Source organism: Strongylocentrotus purpuratus, unplaced genomic scaffold (assembly GCF_000002235.5).
Source record: "Strongylocentrotus purpuratus isolate Spur 01 unplaced genomic scaffold, Spur_5.0 spur5_scaffold_1, whole genome shotgun sequence".
NCBI classification, from domain to species: domain Eukaryota; kingdom Metazoa; phylum Echinodermata; class Echinoidea; order Camarodonta; family Strongylocentrotidae; genus Strongylocentrotus; species Strongylocentrotus purpuratus.
This window is the reverse complement of record NW_022145594.1, coordinates 31500079-31518132: the sequence shown is the minus strand read 5'-3', so window position 1 is coordinate 31518132 and position 18054 is coordinate 31500079. Positions and strand designations below refer to the sequence as shown.

At 36.7% G+C, this 18054-nt stretch overlaps 1 long non-coding RNA gene across 1 annotated transcript; it reads right to left on the bottom strand.

Moving 5' to 3' along the window:
* Positions 1–1467: 1467 nt before the first annotated feature.
* LOC105440221 lies at positions 1468–13443 on the bottom strand. The gene is made up of 4 exons (XR_004062898.1): positions 13316–13443; positions 4443–4563; positions 3409–3647; positions 1468–1508 (listed from the first exon to the last, which is right to left on the bottom strand). It is a non-coding gene; the product is annotated as an uncharacterized LOC105440221 (long non-coding RNA).
* Between the last annotated feature and the right edge of the window lie 4611 nt (positions 13444–18054).

Sequence of the window (18054 nt, the reverse complement as noted above, 5' to 3'; positions counted from 1 at the left end):
TTCAGATATGGCTATCATACATGAAACAACACCTAGGACAATTACATTCGGATGGCTATCATACATGGAAACTCCCCCTATACATGGAAACTACCCCTAGGACAATTACCGTCAGATGGCTATTATACATGAAACTACCGCTAGGACAATTACCGTCAGGCGGCTATCATACATGAAACCACCCCTAGGACAATTACCGTCAGACGGTTATCATAAATGGAAACTACCCCTAGGACAATTACCTTCAGACAGCTATCATACATGGAAACTATCCCTAGGACAATTACCTTCAGACGGCTATCATACTTGGAAACTACCCCTATACATGGAAACTACCCCTAGGACAATTAACGTCAGACGGTTATCATACATGAAACAACACCTAGGACAATTACCTTCAGACGGCTATCATACTTGGAAACTACCCCTATACATGGAAACTACCCCTAGGACAATTAACGTCAGACGGCTATCATTCAAGGAAACTACCCCTAGGATAATTACCGTCAGACGGCTATCATTCATGGAAACTACCCCTAGGACAATTACCTTCAGACGGCTATCATACATGGAAACTACCGCTGGGACAATTACCGTCAGACGGCTATCATACATGAAACTACCCCTAGGACAATTACCGTCAGACGGTTATCATACATGAAAACTACCCCTAGGACAATTACCTTCAGACGGCTATCATACATGGAAACTATCCCTAGGACAATTACCTTCAGACGGCTATCATGCATGGAAACTACCCCTAGGACAATTACCGTCAGACGATTATCATACTTGGAAACTACCCCTATACATGGAAACTACCCCTAGGACACTTATCGTCAGACGGCTATCATTCATGGAAAATACCCCTAGGAAAATTATTTTCAGACGGCTATCATACATGGAAACTACCCCTTGGACAATTTCCTTCAAACCGCTTTCAAATTATCGCAATTTATAATTTACAGATTTTAGCAATCCACGACCCGAGGATATGTCATTCACTAGGACTCTTATTTCTCATAATTTTTCTTTGTGCGCTTCGTAATAGAATTTCTGGGTAGATTGAGGAATAAAAATGTCTAAAAGGAGTATTATTATATTTATCATAATAATAAATAGTATTAGTAGTAGTAGTAGTAGTAGTAGTAGTTGTTGTTGTTGTTGTTGTTGTAGTAGTAGTAGTAGTTGTTGTTGTTGTTGTTGTTGTAGTAGTAGTAGTAGTTGTTGTAGAAGTAGTAGTATTAATAGTAGTAGTAGTAGTAGTAGTAGTAGTAGTAGTTGTTGTTGTTGTATTAAAGCTCAATGACAAAGAACTGCACTGAATCCCTGGAAGTATAAATCATGTTTTTGATGCTTAAATTAAAAAGTAGCAATCAATCTAATAAATTCTAAATACTACATTATCACTGGTTTTCTAGGTAAGTTCATTAAGACTAACAGTTTACAAAATAGTTCAATAATTACCACTCTCTCCACAGTACTTTCCAATGAAGCCCTCTTGACAACTGTAATAAATAGAATACATGGAGAAATACAAAATACATTAATTATGGTAATATGTATTTGATTTCTCTTAGGTCAAGTGAACTAAAGAAAAATGAGGGAGAGCGGGAGGGAGAGAGAGATAGGGAGAGAGGGGGCGGAGAGAGAGATAGGGGAGGGAGAGAAATGGGGGAGAGGGGAGGGAGAGAGGAATGGAGAGAGAGAGAGAGGAGGGAGGAAACAGAATAAAGAGAACAGCGGAAGAACAGAAAAGAAATAGAAGAGATAGAAAATAAAGAAAAGAGAGAGATAGAGAGAGTGCAAAGACAGCATAGTGAGCAAGAGAAACTGACAGATGTCAGGACAGATAGTACAGTTATAGGATGATCAAATTTGTAAAATGAGAAATCATGAAATTAGATAAGATGGCATAGAATTATATTTATAAAGAGGGCAAAAGAGTGAGTAATATAGACTTATATGGTAAATGTAGGTCGAAAGATGAGAGAATGGTTGGTGCATGCATGACGTAGACATCATCCCAAGTGCTGTCAGAATGAGAGCATATCAAGGACATTACTCACATATCCCTGCTCATACATTGTTACATAGAGTTGTGGTTGACCTAGATATGAATGCTGACCGAAGACTCAATCCTTTCACTTAAACACTTTTTTGTGATGCAATATGAAATATTGGTGGCTGTAAACATGTTTGCGGTTGTGTATGGTACATGCATGTGAATTTCCCCTATCTCAAGAGGGAAAATGATGTCATTTTAAGAGAGGCAGATTTGTGTTGTAATCTATGCCAAAGAATTCTTCCTTAGTTTACTTTCCTCCCTCATACTAAGTTTTCTTCACCATTTTCAGTATTATGTTCGAACTATAGACTAAACACAATTACCATCTATATTTTAGTTTGTTTGATAGTAAGATAAAGATTTGCTTTAAACATCATCACATAGACCACATAATTAGTTCTGAAGTACCTACTGTAAATCACTGATACAAAATTGTGAATTCCAATATTAAAAGATACCACAAGAATGCCTAAAACACAAAGTGTTCAAAGCAGGATTTTCCACTACTGGTTCATAAACATCCATTGAAACGAATAGCAAATAGCAAATTGGTTAAATATCTTGTAAGCAAATTATTTTTCGTGACCACATGAAGACACTGATGAATAAAAGTGCCCTAAGTAGCAGTATTTGTAACACAAATAGGTATATATATAATTCATCTGCAAGCAAGTGTTTAGAAATATAATCATCATTCAATCCCTAAAGCTTAGGCTCCATTACCATGCTACCGATCTAAGCTTTATGAACGCGGCACAGACTGTAATAGATAATGGTCACTGATGCACATGAGCACCCTTATGGTTGATCATGCTCTGCTCTACACTGTTCTGTCAAAACAGATGTCTCAAGGAAAGTACGCATGAGATCAAGAAGTTCTCCTATCAATGTCACCATCTTTTGTCCTTTGGATGTGCAAGCAGGTGTTTTATAACAAAGCAATATCTTTGAAAAAAAGATGCCATGACAACTGTTCACAATCATCTATGTTCTTTCTTGATCACAATCTTAACACATTAATTTAGTTTCTGCTTAGGCGAAGCGTCAAAAATAAATATACCAGCCAGCGGCAGCTAACTGCACTTGTGCGTCCTGGCTGCATTTTTTAAATTAGCTCAGCCGGCTACCGCTGGCGGTAGGAAGTGGCATTCAAAAGCATGCGCCGGCTGCCGCCTTTCGAATGGAAACCGAGCCTTAGATCCCAGCCTGGCGCAAGCCGACTGGGCTCATAAGTGAAAAATAATTGCCCCAGCCAGGCTTCGGCCGTAATTGCAGCCTCGATGCGCCAATACGTGAGGCGGCAGCCTGCTGGTATCGATATTTTTGACGCCTCGCCTTACCTGCAGCTGCCATCGACCGAAGAACAGCGTCCGTCGTTCTGGCACTGGCACTGCAGATTGCAGTTGACTCCATAGGTTCCTGACAGGCACTGCAGTTCACATTGGTCTCCTTGGAATCCCACAGGGCATTGACACGTGCCATTGACAGGGTTACAGGAGGCACCATGGAAGCATGCACAACGGCTCAAGCATTCCCGGCCATACCGGCCCCAGCGACAAGGCACAGCACACACCCCGCCCTACAGAGCAAACAGTTACAATTAATGTACACAGTCAGGAGATGAATGAATGTGTTACTATAAAATGGAGTATAGCTGTAACTCTATCTAAGTTGGAAATTAATCAACTACAGTACATTTGGCATCATAATTAAATACGACAGTCAGAAATTCAATAAATCACAGAATACATGTTAATATGGAGCATAACTCTCCCTCTCAGAAAAGATTTATCTATATTACAGTATCAAAAAATATATTTATCACGATTCACGACGGAAAAACAAGTTTGAAATTCATCTGTTATATATTCAAGTGATACAGGCTCTGTAATACAATTTTTGAACTTGCTGTTTGTTATGAATCCTTTTTACTTATTCTAACAGTTAAGCAGAGTTGGTGATCAAAGCTCTTGTTTTGATCAATTTAATTTCAGGCAATGCCAGAATCTACCCATGTACAGAGATTTTGTACATGTACAAATATGTAATGTGTTGCTTTCAACAGTTCAAGTCCACTATTTTTATCAATCTGAGTAATGGAATTAACTAAATTAAAGACAAATCAGAACAAACAAATTTACAAAATCAGTCTTCAACATTATTGTGTAGGTCCCAAATCATTCATTTTGTTATCCAGTTCTGAAGAAGAAGAAAAATCTTCTTTCCATTCAAATGTTACACAATTAATTGGATACTTCACAGAAAGGGTATCTCTGGCAAGGGACATACCGTGTACACAGACATTAAACATTGGTATATATACTTTTCTTTCCCATGAAACTTCCTTAGATTATACTGCTACATTTCTTCATACCTTCCATCCTGGTTTACATGTACATTTGCCTGTAGCTGGGTTGCAGACACCATTGTTCTGACATTGACATTGGCTGGCACAGTTTGGTCCATATGTACCCTCGGGACAATAATCATGGCACCTGCATCAGTATAAAATGTTCATATGCAAATCATTACGAGTGACATTTAGCCTGTTTAAGCTGCAGAATTACACTATATACAAAGAAACGTACATGTCTGGCTTCTGAAATATTCCAATAAATGAATCTCTCGGTAAATGCCAAGCCAAGACTGCAATGGATCTTTTATATTTCTCAATTCAGATTCTATGATAATTGTACAATGAAGTGTACAAGTCTAGCCCTTCATCTAAGAATAGTATCAGGCAAAATATGCAAACTTAATGGTACTTTTTGTTCCATAATTGACACTTAAATTCCTTGCATATTGGTGTTTTAAAAGTTACCACAATTTTGTATACCAATTTTAAACAAGGAAAGGAAACGAGGACAGTGGGAGAGCCTGTCATTATTATATAGTCTAATAGATATTTACTTAGGTAAAAAGATAGGTAAAAGATTTCCATGTTTAAAATACTAATCATGTTTGATCTTAAAGATACACGTTATTGTATTTTCACACTTCACATTTCAATTTCAATTACATTCAATGTTTAGGCCTAAATAAGGATAATACTTCAAGTACTTGTTTGATACCATCATAAGATTAATAATTAGTACATCTGTTACATCTATTGGTCAGCATGTTACAAAAAATTAAGGTTAAATGTTGGTGACTCAAATGTAACCACAAAAATAATTTTACAATTCAGCTCTTTTTTTAAATGGACAGAATGAAATTGCGCAAGATAGTAACAAATCCTGGGGATAGCGATCACCAGGCAAGACAGGAAATAGACACGGAAATGAAAGTTGTTTATATGCATAGCCTCATATAAACAGTTGAAAGTTTAAACTAAAACACACATATTATTTGTGTAATCAATATCATTTTTAATTGATAAGAGGACTCATAGAATATCTGTCTGGTATTAAAGAGCTAAAAGGGTGTTCGGTCTGTACTAAATGACAGGAGTTATCGCCCTTCTAGCTCTGAACAGATGATAAATCTAAGCAAAATGTAAAATGTTTAGAATACATAGTCGGTGTCTTTGCCTACCCCCAAATTTTCGTTTAAACAACAATGATCTTGTCGAGTAAATTTTCTAGGCAAACGATAAACTGTTATTATTATTTTATTGGAAAGGAAAGTCTCATATCCTACTGATTGATCACTTGGTCTAAATGATTCAAGAGCATATCTCAGGTCAGATTTCATGTAACAATGGAGGAAATTTTACTAAACTTAATAATGTGAAAGTAAAAATATAAGAGAGAAAAAGTAAGAGTTTGCTCTTAGGATAGGAAGGAAGTTTCGGAAGGTGGATGCCACAAGTAGAGAAACTTTCACCACTTAAACATTTCCTGAACTACATGTTAGATTTAGTAAAGTATATAAAGTTTGGCATTGAAACAAAGGAAATCACAAGAACGAACTTTGTCTTTTTTTGTGATTTTCCCTACCAAGAGCAAAATAATTATTCTGTTTTATTTACTAATGTAAAGCGCTTTGAGCATATTTATGTAAAAGCGCTATATAAATATCAATATGTATGTATGAAATGATAGTGATAGCGATGGTCTTGATGAAGTCAATTACTGCAGATCATATTAATGTATTTCTTAAATGGATGATCGTTTTGTCATTCCTGTGTAATATGTCCCAGGCAACATAAATCTACAAGTACGAATATAGTGTCCATTAATCATTGTCATTTAAAACAACGAACACAAGATTTAACCATTACGGCCATACAATAAGGTTTCACCATTACTTTTTACAAAAGGCAAAATGTGTGGAGGTGCCCCATAATTATGAAGCACATGGATTAAGGTAATACTGATACTTTAAACAATTGTTTCAAGAATCAGTAAAAATGCTTTAGTATGTTTTGATTGATATCTTCATGTAGTAAAGCCTACTATTGAAGGCCCCATATTAAATATACATGTATACATTTGTTAAACCGTGTGCATAAAGTTATGATAAGGCGCTCAATCTTGTCTTGCATAGCTTTAATTTGAAAGGATCCTCAGCAGAAGGTAGACCGATTTAATACATAATTCATTCCCTCCGACTGTCTATAGTCATTGCAGAGTTTCCGAACAAATGGGAGAAACAGGCTGGGAGGAATGAAAACTTCAGACTCAATCGGCTTCTCTACCCCTTCCACACTACATATTAGAGCGAAATGCCATACAGACAGCCGCCAGTTTAGAGATAAAGATGTTCTGCCTCAAAATAATTCATGTTGATTTGGAATTTAGGTGTATGAGCTAGGCTTGAGGAACAGGTGACAAGATGATGTGTGAACTGAGCTGAAATGTGGAAGTGTCATATTGCTCTAAATGTCTGTAATTGCCATGATAACAGACAACCATACAAATAATAAAACAATCTGCACATCAATTGAGGATTACGTTTTTGTCAATAATCAATCTGTGAAGTTAAACCCTACCTGTAGATGATAATTATAAAGCTACATTAAATGCAGCACAAAGGCATGAACAAAACTGCTCCAAAATCTAAGTAGGGCATAGCTCTTAATAGACATAATACAGAGTGAGTCAGAAAACATGTCCCACTTTTTAAAAGTTGTATTATTTGAAGTATGAATGTTTTATCATGGGTTTCATGATTATGTCTTGATAGAGTTATCCTCCCAGTACATTTAGGTATCATTTTCATTGAATCTTTGCATGCATGACTGAACATCAGACAATCTTTACAAGACTGCCAGATCTCATTTGCGCCAAGTTGCTAGGTGAGGAATAAAAAAGTGTTTTAAACAAAGACAGCCAGACAGACAAAAACACACGCACACGCACACGCATACATACACAGATACAGGCACACGCACACAAATGAGCGTTCCATTCCCGACAAGGCCCACCCAAACTGTTACTTTTTGTCGGGAATTCTTCTTCTCGTACGAAAAGTTGAGTGGCCGTTGTCCTCTTGGTGCGTATTAGGGACTTTTAGAATTGCACGTTGACAGCCTTGACTGCAACGTGTGACGTCATTTTAAGGCACTGCGCATGCGTCACATCGTCTCAGTCGGCGATCGAAAATGCGTCAACCTTGATTTTCCTAAATATAGTACGGTACTAGTATATGCCGCGTGCGCATAAAATATACAGTTCCTCAGGTAGACAAAGGAACATCCCTTCCCTGCTATTATGTAAAAATGTGTAAAACAGGTGTCACATGCATGTTCACCTGTTCTACACATTTTTACATAATATCAGTGAAGGGATGTTCTACCACGTAGCAATAGGCCATTTTCGTAATGTAACCAAAATTAATGCACAGGTCTTTGTGAAGTGCCTCAATACAAACTATTTCATTCACCCGATAGGAATAATAGTATTTCAATAGATAGAATCCTAACTGCATACATTATAGTTGTTGCCAGCTAGGTTGGCCAAACATTATGGCTTGACCTACCTAGCAACACTTAATATATGCAGTTGCATTCTGACTATTGAAATACTATTATTCCTATCAGGTGAATTAAATAATTTGTATTGAGGCACTTCACAAAGACCTATGCATTAAATTTGGTTACATTACGAAAATGGCCTATTGTTGAGAGTAGAATGAGGAACTGTATATTTTGTCCTCTTTCTTTGTCTGTCATGTTCATATAGTGTTACTTCCTACATGCATGTATATCGTTGAGTGCAATCTAAAAGATTTCTTATTGTAGTCAACAGTCATGGGCAGTTGAGTACGTTGACACGCATGGTCAGTTGGCGTTCGTCGTGTTCTCGTCCACTCATTCTAAAGTCCCTATTAGCGGATGTTGTGCTTCATGATGATGATGATGATGATGAAGATTATGATGTTGACAATGATGATTATGATGTCATGATGGTGGTAGTAAATGTGTACTAAAGGGAACCTTGTCAGGATTATGCCACTTAGGGTGCGTTCAAGCGATTTTTTTGAAGCTAGAATCACAAACATGAATCACAAATCAAAACGCCGTTACAAAACACGGTTACTGCGGGATAACGTTCAAGCTATTTTTCATCAACACTGATTCTAGCTCATTTCGAGCCCAGCCACTGCGCATCACACTTCGCAGTGTGACCAAGGAAGTATAGGTCGAATTCGGCGCGCCTTCTGGAATTGTTTATGGCCGACTGTCGGTTGCTGTTTTGAGCATAGATCGCAATAATGAAACAAAGAATAACATAAGAGAAGGTGATACAAGGAAGAAACAAAAAATAACATAAGGAAAGACAGAAAGAGAAAACGATAAAGAATTTATAATGGAAAGATAAAAGAGACGAAGAAAAATGGAAAAACGAAGAATAGCATAATAAAAACAGAAGGAGAAAATGATAGAACGAAAACAAGGAATAACATAACGGAACAGGCATGTGTACGCACATTGCATGAAAAGCAGGCGCGTGGTTTTTACCCAAACCGGAACGGGCTACGATAATGACGCCATAGAATCATGATTGAGATCTCCGTTCGTTCAATCGAACTTTAGCGACAGTGATTCTGCAGAATAATGATACACTGAAAACGCATCTTTTTCAGCGTTTCATGTTTGTGTTTTTAAACACGTTTATTTTTGCGACCGACGAAAGAATCGCTCGAACACAACGTGTTTTAAAGGTAAAGACCAGTATTAGAAACGCCCCAATTTCAAAAAATGAAATGGAAGCTCTCATTACCAATCATGTGAAAGAATATGTTTTGACTAATACATGATGATAAAAAAAAATTGCCGGGAAACCGCCTGGTCTGTGAGAGATATAGAGTAGTCCCATATACATCTTTCTGTGTATAGTGCTTGTAACTTTACGAAGAATGGGCCAAATTTCTTATCATTTTGACGATTCCAGAACTTTGCAGATGCTAGATGCTAGATGATCAACCTTTTCTGATCGATTCCACAACGTTTCTTTCACAATGCAATCGCATGACCATAACTGGTCATGAAATCGTGATTCTAGGGTGAAAATGTGTCGATTGAACGCACCCTAAGACATTCAGCGATCTTGATAAAAAATCAATACTTAATCAGAAAAGGGAAGATTATGAAACAATTGTCACCGTGTGTGTTTTGTGTGTGTGTGTGTGTGTATGTGTGTGTTTACATGTGTGCGTGTGCGTTTGTGTGTGTGAGTGTGTGTGTGTGTGTCTGTTTGTCTGACTGTCTTTGTTCAATGCACTGTTTTATTCCTCAACCAGTAACTTGGCGCAAGTGAGATCTGACAGTCTTGTAAAGATTGTCTAATGTTCATTCATGCATGCAGAGATTTAAATGAAAATGGTACCTAAATATACAGGGAGGATAACTCTATAAAAACATATCATGAAACCCATGATTACATATTCATACTTCAAACAATACAACTTTTAAAAAGTGGGACATTTTTTCTGACTCACTTTGTATATCTCACCAAGGTGTCTTCTACCTCACACGAAGTTCAAATTTATTTCATTTCATTAGGGATAGTGAGTGAGCTAACATATTTCCTTCTTCGAGTAAGATTAGATAATATTTCTAGGACTCGGAAAGAGGGGAAGGACATTTTGACACAAGAAGAATGTTTTGTTTCACCTTTTCATAAATTGTTAAAAAGTTGTATTGTTTGAAGTATGAATATGTAATCATGGGTTTCATGATATGTTTTTATAGAGTTATCCTCCCATAATAAAGTGAATCATCACGTTGGAGCAGCACAACCAAGGAAAACTAAACAATTCCATGGCAACATCAACATGGTACCATAAAACAATGTGTAAAGAAAGATTGAGAGATAAAAACATTCAGTGCAGGAAACTATTCCCACCCATTTGTGTACCTTTCACTTTTCTTTCATAGACCAGTCGATTGCTCGGGGAAACCCAAGCTTCTGAGAGGGTTATTTGAAGAAGTTTATATAGTGAGAAGACAAACAAGATACAATAGAACCATACCCTGAGAAAATCAAGGATATCTAACAAAAATCACATCATGCTTAACTCTCGATCATCATGTGAAGATAAATGTAACTAGGGAACATATGAAATGTCTAAAAGTCACTTTTTTGCCCCAAACATACCGTTTTAAGATTTATCTTTTCATTCTTCAAAGATAAGCGGTAAGAAGAATACTTCACAGACTGTCTGTGAAGTAATTCAAATGTTTAGATTTATTCTACTGTACCACATGCATTCAAGAAGATTGGCAAAATTGTTGCAAAACATTTTCTGATAGATAAGTTGGTATTGCGAGAAATACATTTTCTCTCATGCAGTCCTTTTCCTAAATCCTCCATAGATATACCAACACTTTTGTGAAATTGTTTTGGACAACAGGTGTACCCTTTTTGTAAAAATGAATGGCATAAAGTTTAATAACTGGATTAACAACCATGTGATTTGTCACATATCACATATATTACACATTCCCATATGTTATCTTCTCTGTTTGACAGTCTACTGCATAATATGTCATGTCCCTTGTATATATGCCCCACATATGTAATGTCCTTGACTCTTAGATCAGAAAATGTCACTGGTTTGGTACAGATATTGATCAAATTACATGACAGGGTGGCCATATGACCTGACACGACACAAAACTTTCACTTCATCAGCCTGGGAAAAACCCAGGAAAAACCAAGGATAGACCCATATGTAATATGAGTCCGCAAGGGAGCTGGTCTCTGGCAACAACAGGAGAGAAACTTGTTTCACAATACCATGTATGTAAATTATCTACATACATTTCAATTGTTATGTCATGTGACCTAGCACAATGTGTAGTGTCTTCAGATGTACATTATTACAACACAAAGTACCTTAAAGGCTTAAACCTGACATCTGTATAACAATGCAGAAAACTTCAGATTTTATTACTCTCTATCCGGATGAATCTCTGATGTAGTCCAGTAGAATTTTTCAGACCTGGAAAAGTTCAAGTTTTTTTTGTTGATTTGTGTTCTAGATGGGTTTTGAAGTAAATTCAGCTTGGTTGCCAGCTTGGCAACCTAGAGCAACTTTTTAAATAGCTATATTAGCATAATCATCTAATTAGCATATGTGTAATATCATGTAATAATGTTGCTAATCTCAATCCAGGAAGCCTAAAAACATGGATAATACGACCTTTCAAGGGTTTTCTATGATGAGGAATTCATTTACGACAACAGTTTATTTATTCCAAGTAATGCAATTTTCTTAAATAGCATAATTAGCATAATGAGCTAATACGCATTGTTTACATGTGTCATTGTTCATCTATAAAGCCTAATAATGGTGCAATGCAACATTGTAAATCACTTTTGAAAGACTAATCATTAATTCATGAGAAGATTCCATGTAGATGTAGTATAATTAGCCTAATTAGCAGCATAATAATCTAACAAGCATATATGTGCAATATGTAATAATGTTGCTAATCTTAATGCTGGAAGCCTGAAAACATGGAATATGACTTTTCCAGGAATTCTACAACAAGCTTGAGCAATGTCGGGCCTATAATACTCTCAATGGTTCTGGCTCTGGTAAACAAAGACAGATCATAGTTCGCACATGTTTTATTCAACATCCCTGGCCTATGTACATACCTGTCTCACCACATCATCAATCCCATCACTACCAGTATCATCTGCTTTAACCATCTTCAGTGTGTTTCCGACAGTCTCTCTAAATCCAATAACTGTTTTAGTGTTCATTCAATACCCTTGAACTGTATGTATATCACATGATCTCTCATGAGCCCCTGAGTTGAAAGCCCAAAGTAGTGACGATACTTGGACTAAAATTTATAATCTCCCGATTCTTTTGCATAATACTCCTTACATCTTAAAATCTTAATCATACCTGCAAACATCATGAAACTATCGTACTTCAATATCAACAGGAATAACCGAGGGGACACCGATTGTGCCAGGCTTTCTTTATGTACCAGGTAGTATCCCTTCAAGAACCCCCCCCCCCCCCGAGTAACAATCAACTTCAGAATGGGAAATGGATACTGGATAGCGTTCCAAGACCATTTCTTATAAACCCCCCAGTGCATGAAATTATGCTGTGCGAATTGTTATAAATTCAAATGTCGTTCAGGTATAATTGTTGATGAAATATCAATAGCTTTTACGAACACTAATGAATCTTAACCCTGCATGGTAAAACCCATCCTGATTTAATTTCGAAGCCAGAAAATTGCTTTGAGGTATTGAAACAAAGAAATCATGACAGTCACTGTAAATTCAGAAGACGTGACCATCATTGCAGCTACAAAGGTATCATATGATTCGCATCAATGTTCCTCAGATACCTGATATCATTTTTCACCTTCATGCTGGTATTGTTTCTACGATGACCATGCAGTTATTGACATGTCATTTTCGTTCTTTAAAAATACATTTTGGAATGCTTCCGTTGATGAAATGGTGGATACAATCAACCAGAGCATGTGAATCTTTCCTGATAAGTACTGCATACATGCATTTGTATGTCGTTCAGAAATTTTCAAACACAACTAAAAGCTTTCTTAGGAAGAGGTCCTTTTAATAAATAACACATTAATTAATGCCTCATTGTCTATAAATCTCCATGAAGACGGTAAGACTAAGTACAAACCCTTTAACTGTTTTTGAAGATATTATTCCTGAACTTGTTATAACTTGCGATGAATGTAAATTATAACCCTGACTACCAAAAAATCAAACGAACATAGATCAATCTCATAAAACAAAATATAAATTCGTAAGTATATGCTAGACATAAAATATGAAATATGTTAATAGATGTACTTACAGAGGCAGTCGATATCCAGGGGGGCAAGAGCATGCACCTGTTACAGAGTCACATCTACCCCCGTTCTCACACTGACACTCCAAGAGGCACCTTGAGCCATAGGTGTTAGCTGGACATGGGTCAGAACAGGTGGGACCTACAAGTGGAAATAAGATAATGATAAGCACTACTAAGATGAGCTACAGACACAGCACGAACTAGATGGTGGGAACAACAATGCAAGGAATTAGAGGATCTACACCGCAGGGGAAGAACAGACCTTATGTTCAATAAAAGGAAAATTCGATATCAATAAAGGGAAAGGAAAGAACAACACATTAGGGGTTCTGGATGTGAATGGAGAACTGCTAACCAACCAACGGGACATAGAGGAGAGATGGCGCCAGTACGTAGAGGAGCTGTATGCAAGGAACAATAAACCAGTCGCCCTGCCCTTGGAAAGGGAAGATTATGTCATGGCGGATGAGAAGAGGTGCATGCTGTAGTCTGTCAGTTAAAGGAGAAAAAGGCGGCTGGTGAAGATAACATTACGGCTGAATTGCTCAAGAATATGGGGGAAGCTGAATAACGGCACTGACTGAACTATGTCAACATATATATGAACAGGGAATCTGGCCATATAATTGGACAAGAAGCCAGTTAATAAGACTACAAAGGCAATCAGATGCGAGGATCACCGCACTATCAGCCTGGTATCACATGCTTCAAAATTATTGATAAAGGTGTTACCTTAGTTTGAGAAAGCGTCTTGTGAAGTCTCTAGTATGGAGTGTACTGTTGTATAGGGGAGGCGTGGACACTCACTAAAAGGGACATGCAGCGATTGGAGGCGGTCGAAATGTGGTGCTGGCGCAAATGGGTGCGTTTAAGTTTAAATTTTGAAGGCAGAATGAGCGATTTGTAACGCTCATCGTACGTAACCGCAGTTCCACGGTGTACTGTTTATGCTCACTTCTCTGGCTCCTCCAGGCAATTCTCCCTGGGTGGCCTTAATTGGCCTTGCAGCGGGATTCGCAAATCTGCACTGTGCATGCTACGTTGACCCACTAAAGATCAGTGCTTTGACCCCATTTAAACGCGTTTACGAATTGTAAACGCATCTTTTTGTGAGTTTACGATCGGCGATCGTGATCGCCGTTTTTCGGTGATTCTACAAAAGTGAGAAAGGACGCAGCCGTGTTTTAAACTAAACGCGTAAGAAGATGCCTGATTCCGGCCGGAAAAAAGTTAAGCATAAACACGCCCTTGGAGGGACAGAGTTTCGAATGAAGAGGTGTTGCGTCGAGCTCAAGAAAAGCGGGTGCTGATTCAAACGATTAGAGAGAGACAGAAGAAATGGCTTGGAAACATAATGCGGCATGATGAGGGCTTGATGCTCAGAGTCATAGAAGGTCGTTTTCATGGAAAAAAAGAAGAGGGGAAGACCTCGTAAAGGCTTTCTAGACGATGTAATTACAGAATGTGGAGCAACAGGGTATGAAATGCTGAAACGGATGGATCAAAACCGAGGAACTTGGAGAGACAATTGATATAAAATTTTGATTGGGTCACTGAACCTGGAATAAACTGACAGATCACTATTGATAATGATGAAGCACTACTACAAAATCATCTATACAAATTAAATTAATTGACATATATCTGTTCAACCATGCAACAGGACTGTCAGCTGAAATTTGTCATAATGACCACAACATCACCTTATTATTGCTGTAAGATCCCTCCAAAATCAGATTAATAAAATAATTGAAATTAGATGAGATATAATATTTTACAAATGTATATTCTTCCTATAACAGGTGTCCCGAACTGTCAAATTGCAATTTCAGGGTACTGCAAGCCTTCCGGTTAGAGAAAAGTCCTTCATGATCTGCAGCAAATCATGCAGCACATAAGCAAAATAAACATATCTTTCCTACTGCAAGGCTTCAATAACATGCAATTTGTAAAAGACCGTTGGGGACCTCAGTTGGATACAATAATCCATATTTAAAATGCCAAATTTAACTTTCCAATTCTAGTTGTACAGTTATAGTCACATCATAAGGTGTACAATGGTCATTAGCCCAGCGTCAGTCTACAACGGAAGTAAAAATCATTACAAAACGACAGACATGTATCTGCTAAAATTTTATGATTCATATTTAAATAAAATTTCACTCAATTGGATGGAGCTTCATCACCATCTCATTACCATTTAACACAAAGCAATTTATTAATAATGCATTACCAATGCATGCATGCTACACTCTAGGGAGTGCTCTATTATTAATGATGGTAATTTAGTTTGAAAAGCCCAGTAGGACCTGGTTGCATCAAATGAGATGTACTGAACTTGAGGTGTGAGGCTCACCGCAGATGGGATGGCAGACACGTAGTATCTGAGGAATAACATAAATAACCTACAGCGCATACTGACATATTTGTGATATGCACTACTTAACTATGGCACATTATTATTATTATTATTAGACTTAATGTTTTCTTTAGTGTCAGTAATATCTTGAGCCATTTGTATGTAATGAAATTATTTATGACTGTGTGTACACAGTATAAGTATTGCATTCGTTTTTTAAATTCGCCAAACTCGATTCTTATTTGAGCATTTAACTTCAATTTACTAAAGTAAAACTCTGCACAATTTTGTTTTTACAATAGAGTTATGATTAAAAGAAGAGATGTATCTAAATTCAATAGAAATAATATAAACAATATGCATCAATGATAAATATTAGTTTAGGGTAATTGTCATTTCTGATAGTTAATAAATGGGTTACCTGAGAAACCTGCTTGACAGGTACAGCTTCCGTCCGTAGGGTCACATGATGCTCCGTTAGAGCACCCACAAAGTTTAAGACATTTACTGCCCCACATCTGATCTGGGCAAGCTGGTAAAAGATAAAACAATAATATTTTCTTACAATATGCAGAACCATTGAAAGTTGAGATATTGAGATATTAATAGAGTTAGATTACTGCTGATATGATTATTATTGACCCTACTTTTATCTTAGTAAAATTTCTTCTTTTTCTTTTGATTTGATTTTTCAAGTAAACATAAGGAAATTACAACAAAGTAAGAGCTCAGGGATATACAAACATAAAATCAAGAGTAGAAGAAAGACAAGGCAATAATATTAGAATAACGAAAGACAGGGCCCCGTCTTACAAAGATTGATATCAATCGTAACTTATTTGCGATTGATATCAATCGCAACTATGTACATAAGAGATAGGAGACTGCAACTTGCGATTGATTGGAGGACTCGCAATGGATTTGGATCAATCGTAACTCTTTGTAAGACGGGGCCCTGGTCTAGAAGAGTGCGAAAGAAACAAAGAAAATTCCCCCAAATTAAGAAAAAACATAGAGAGGAGAATCTCTATGGTTTGATAATTTCTAAAGTGCATGCAATATTTTTTTTAATGCAATGAAAATGTATATTGTACAAATATTTTAGGACACAAGAAGAAAATATAACTCTACTATCTATGATCTACATCATGGCCATTAACATCCATATTTGGTCAAATATATTTCCGCCTAGGTAGATACAGAAAACTAAGATTTAAATAAATATAGGGATCCGGTATCAGATAAGCAAAACAAACAGCATCTTAAAACTATGCCAGGTCACCGGAAAAAAACTTTCACTGCAGAGTTGACCATCGGGTGTATATAAAAGCAGGAACGTTATGTATCCCAAAGGGAGCCACCTGTTTACACCCGAGAGACAGGACGGTGTCTGGACGGTGTCTTAGAACGGACAGGACTACGCGGTAACCTACAGGATACAAAAATCTACATTTTGTTGTATTTTTTTTTCTTCATCTATTTTCTCTTTCATTTCATTTTAAGGGGGAAAAAAGAAAAAGAAAAAAAGAGAGAATCCTATATTTAATTTTTATTTTTGATACTTTTATTTTTAAAAAAGAAAGAAAGAAATTAATATTAAAAAGAAAGGCGTTGGTGATAATAGACAGGATTGCCATTACAACAAAAAAACAACAACAACTGTTCTATTAAAAACAAAATATACAACATTTCTGTATTTTCAAGGTTATCCAAAAACGATTCACTCCGAGTGATCACTGATTTAAATTTTAAAAAACCCTGATAGAATCGCCTAGTAACTTTCACAACTTGTTTGTATGATTGAACATGTAGGCTTCGATTTGTGGTAATTTTTTTTTTCTAATACAGGAATAACAAGATCACTTTTTTTATCGACAAAAAGGAGAGCTTTATATTTTCCTTTTTACTGATTTCATATAGGCTAGCTACTGCATGTAGGCTCGGAGAGAAAAAAAAAACCTTAGATGGTGACCATCCTTGAAGATCCTTGCCATCTACAGTACACGTATGTCACACGAGAGAAATTAATAAATCCATGTTAGTCGTAAGGCATTGACACTAACTTTGGTGAATTGTCAGTTTATGATGAAACAAGCTTATTAGCAGAGTCGGGCACATTTTCATAAAATCCCTCCCATTGTATGATTCATTTGTCTATTTTCATCCCATCTAATCTCTAAGCCTACCACTCCCACTAGAGCTTTAATCACCATTTGTGCCTCATGTTCTAGCAGTGAACCCCCAACTATAGTCACAGATCACGCTATGAATTTCAATTCAATTTCAATTCAATTTTAATTCGCATTTATTTTATTCTCGATTAAAAATTACATTGATACAAAAGATAAACAAATTAAGAAAATGAAATGGGGAACTACATAAA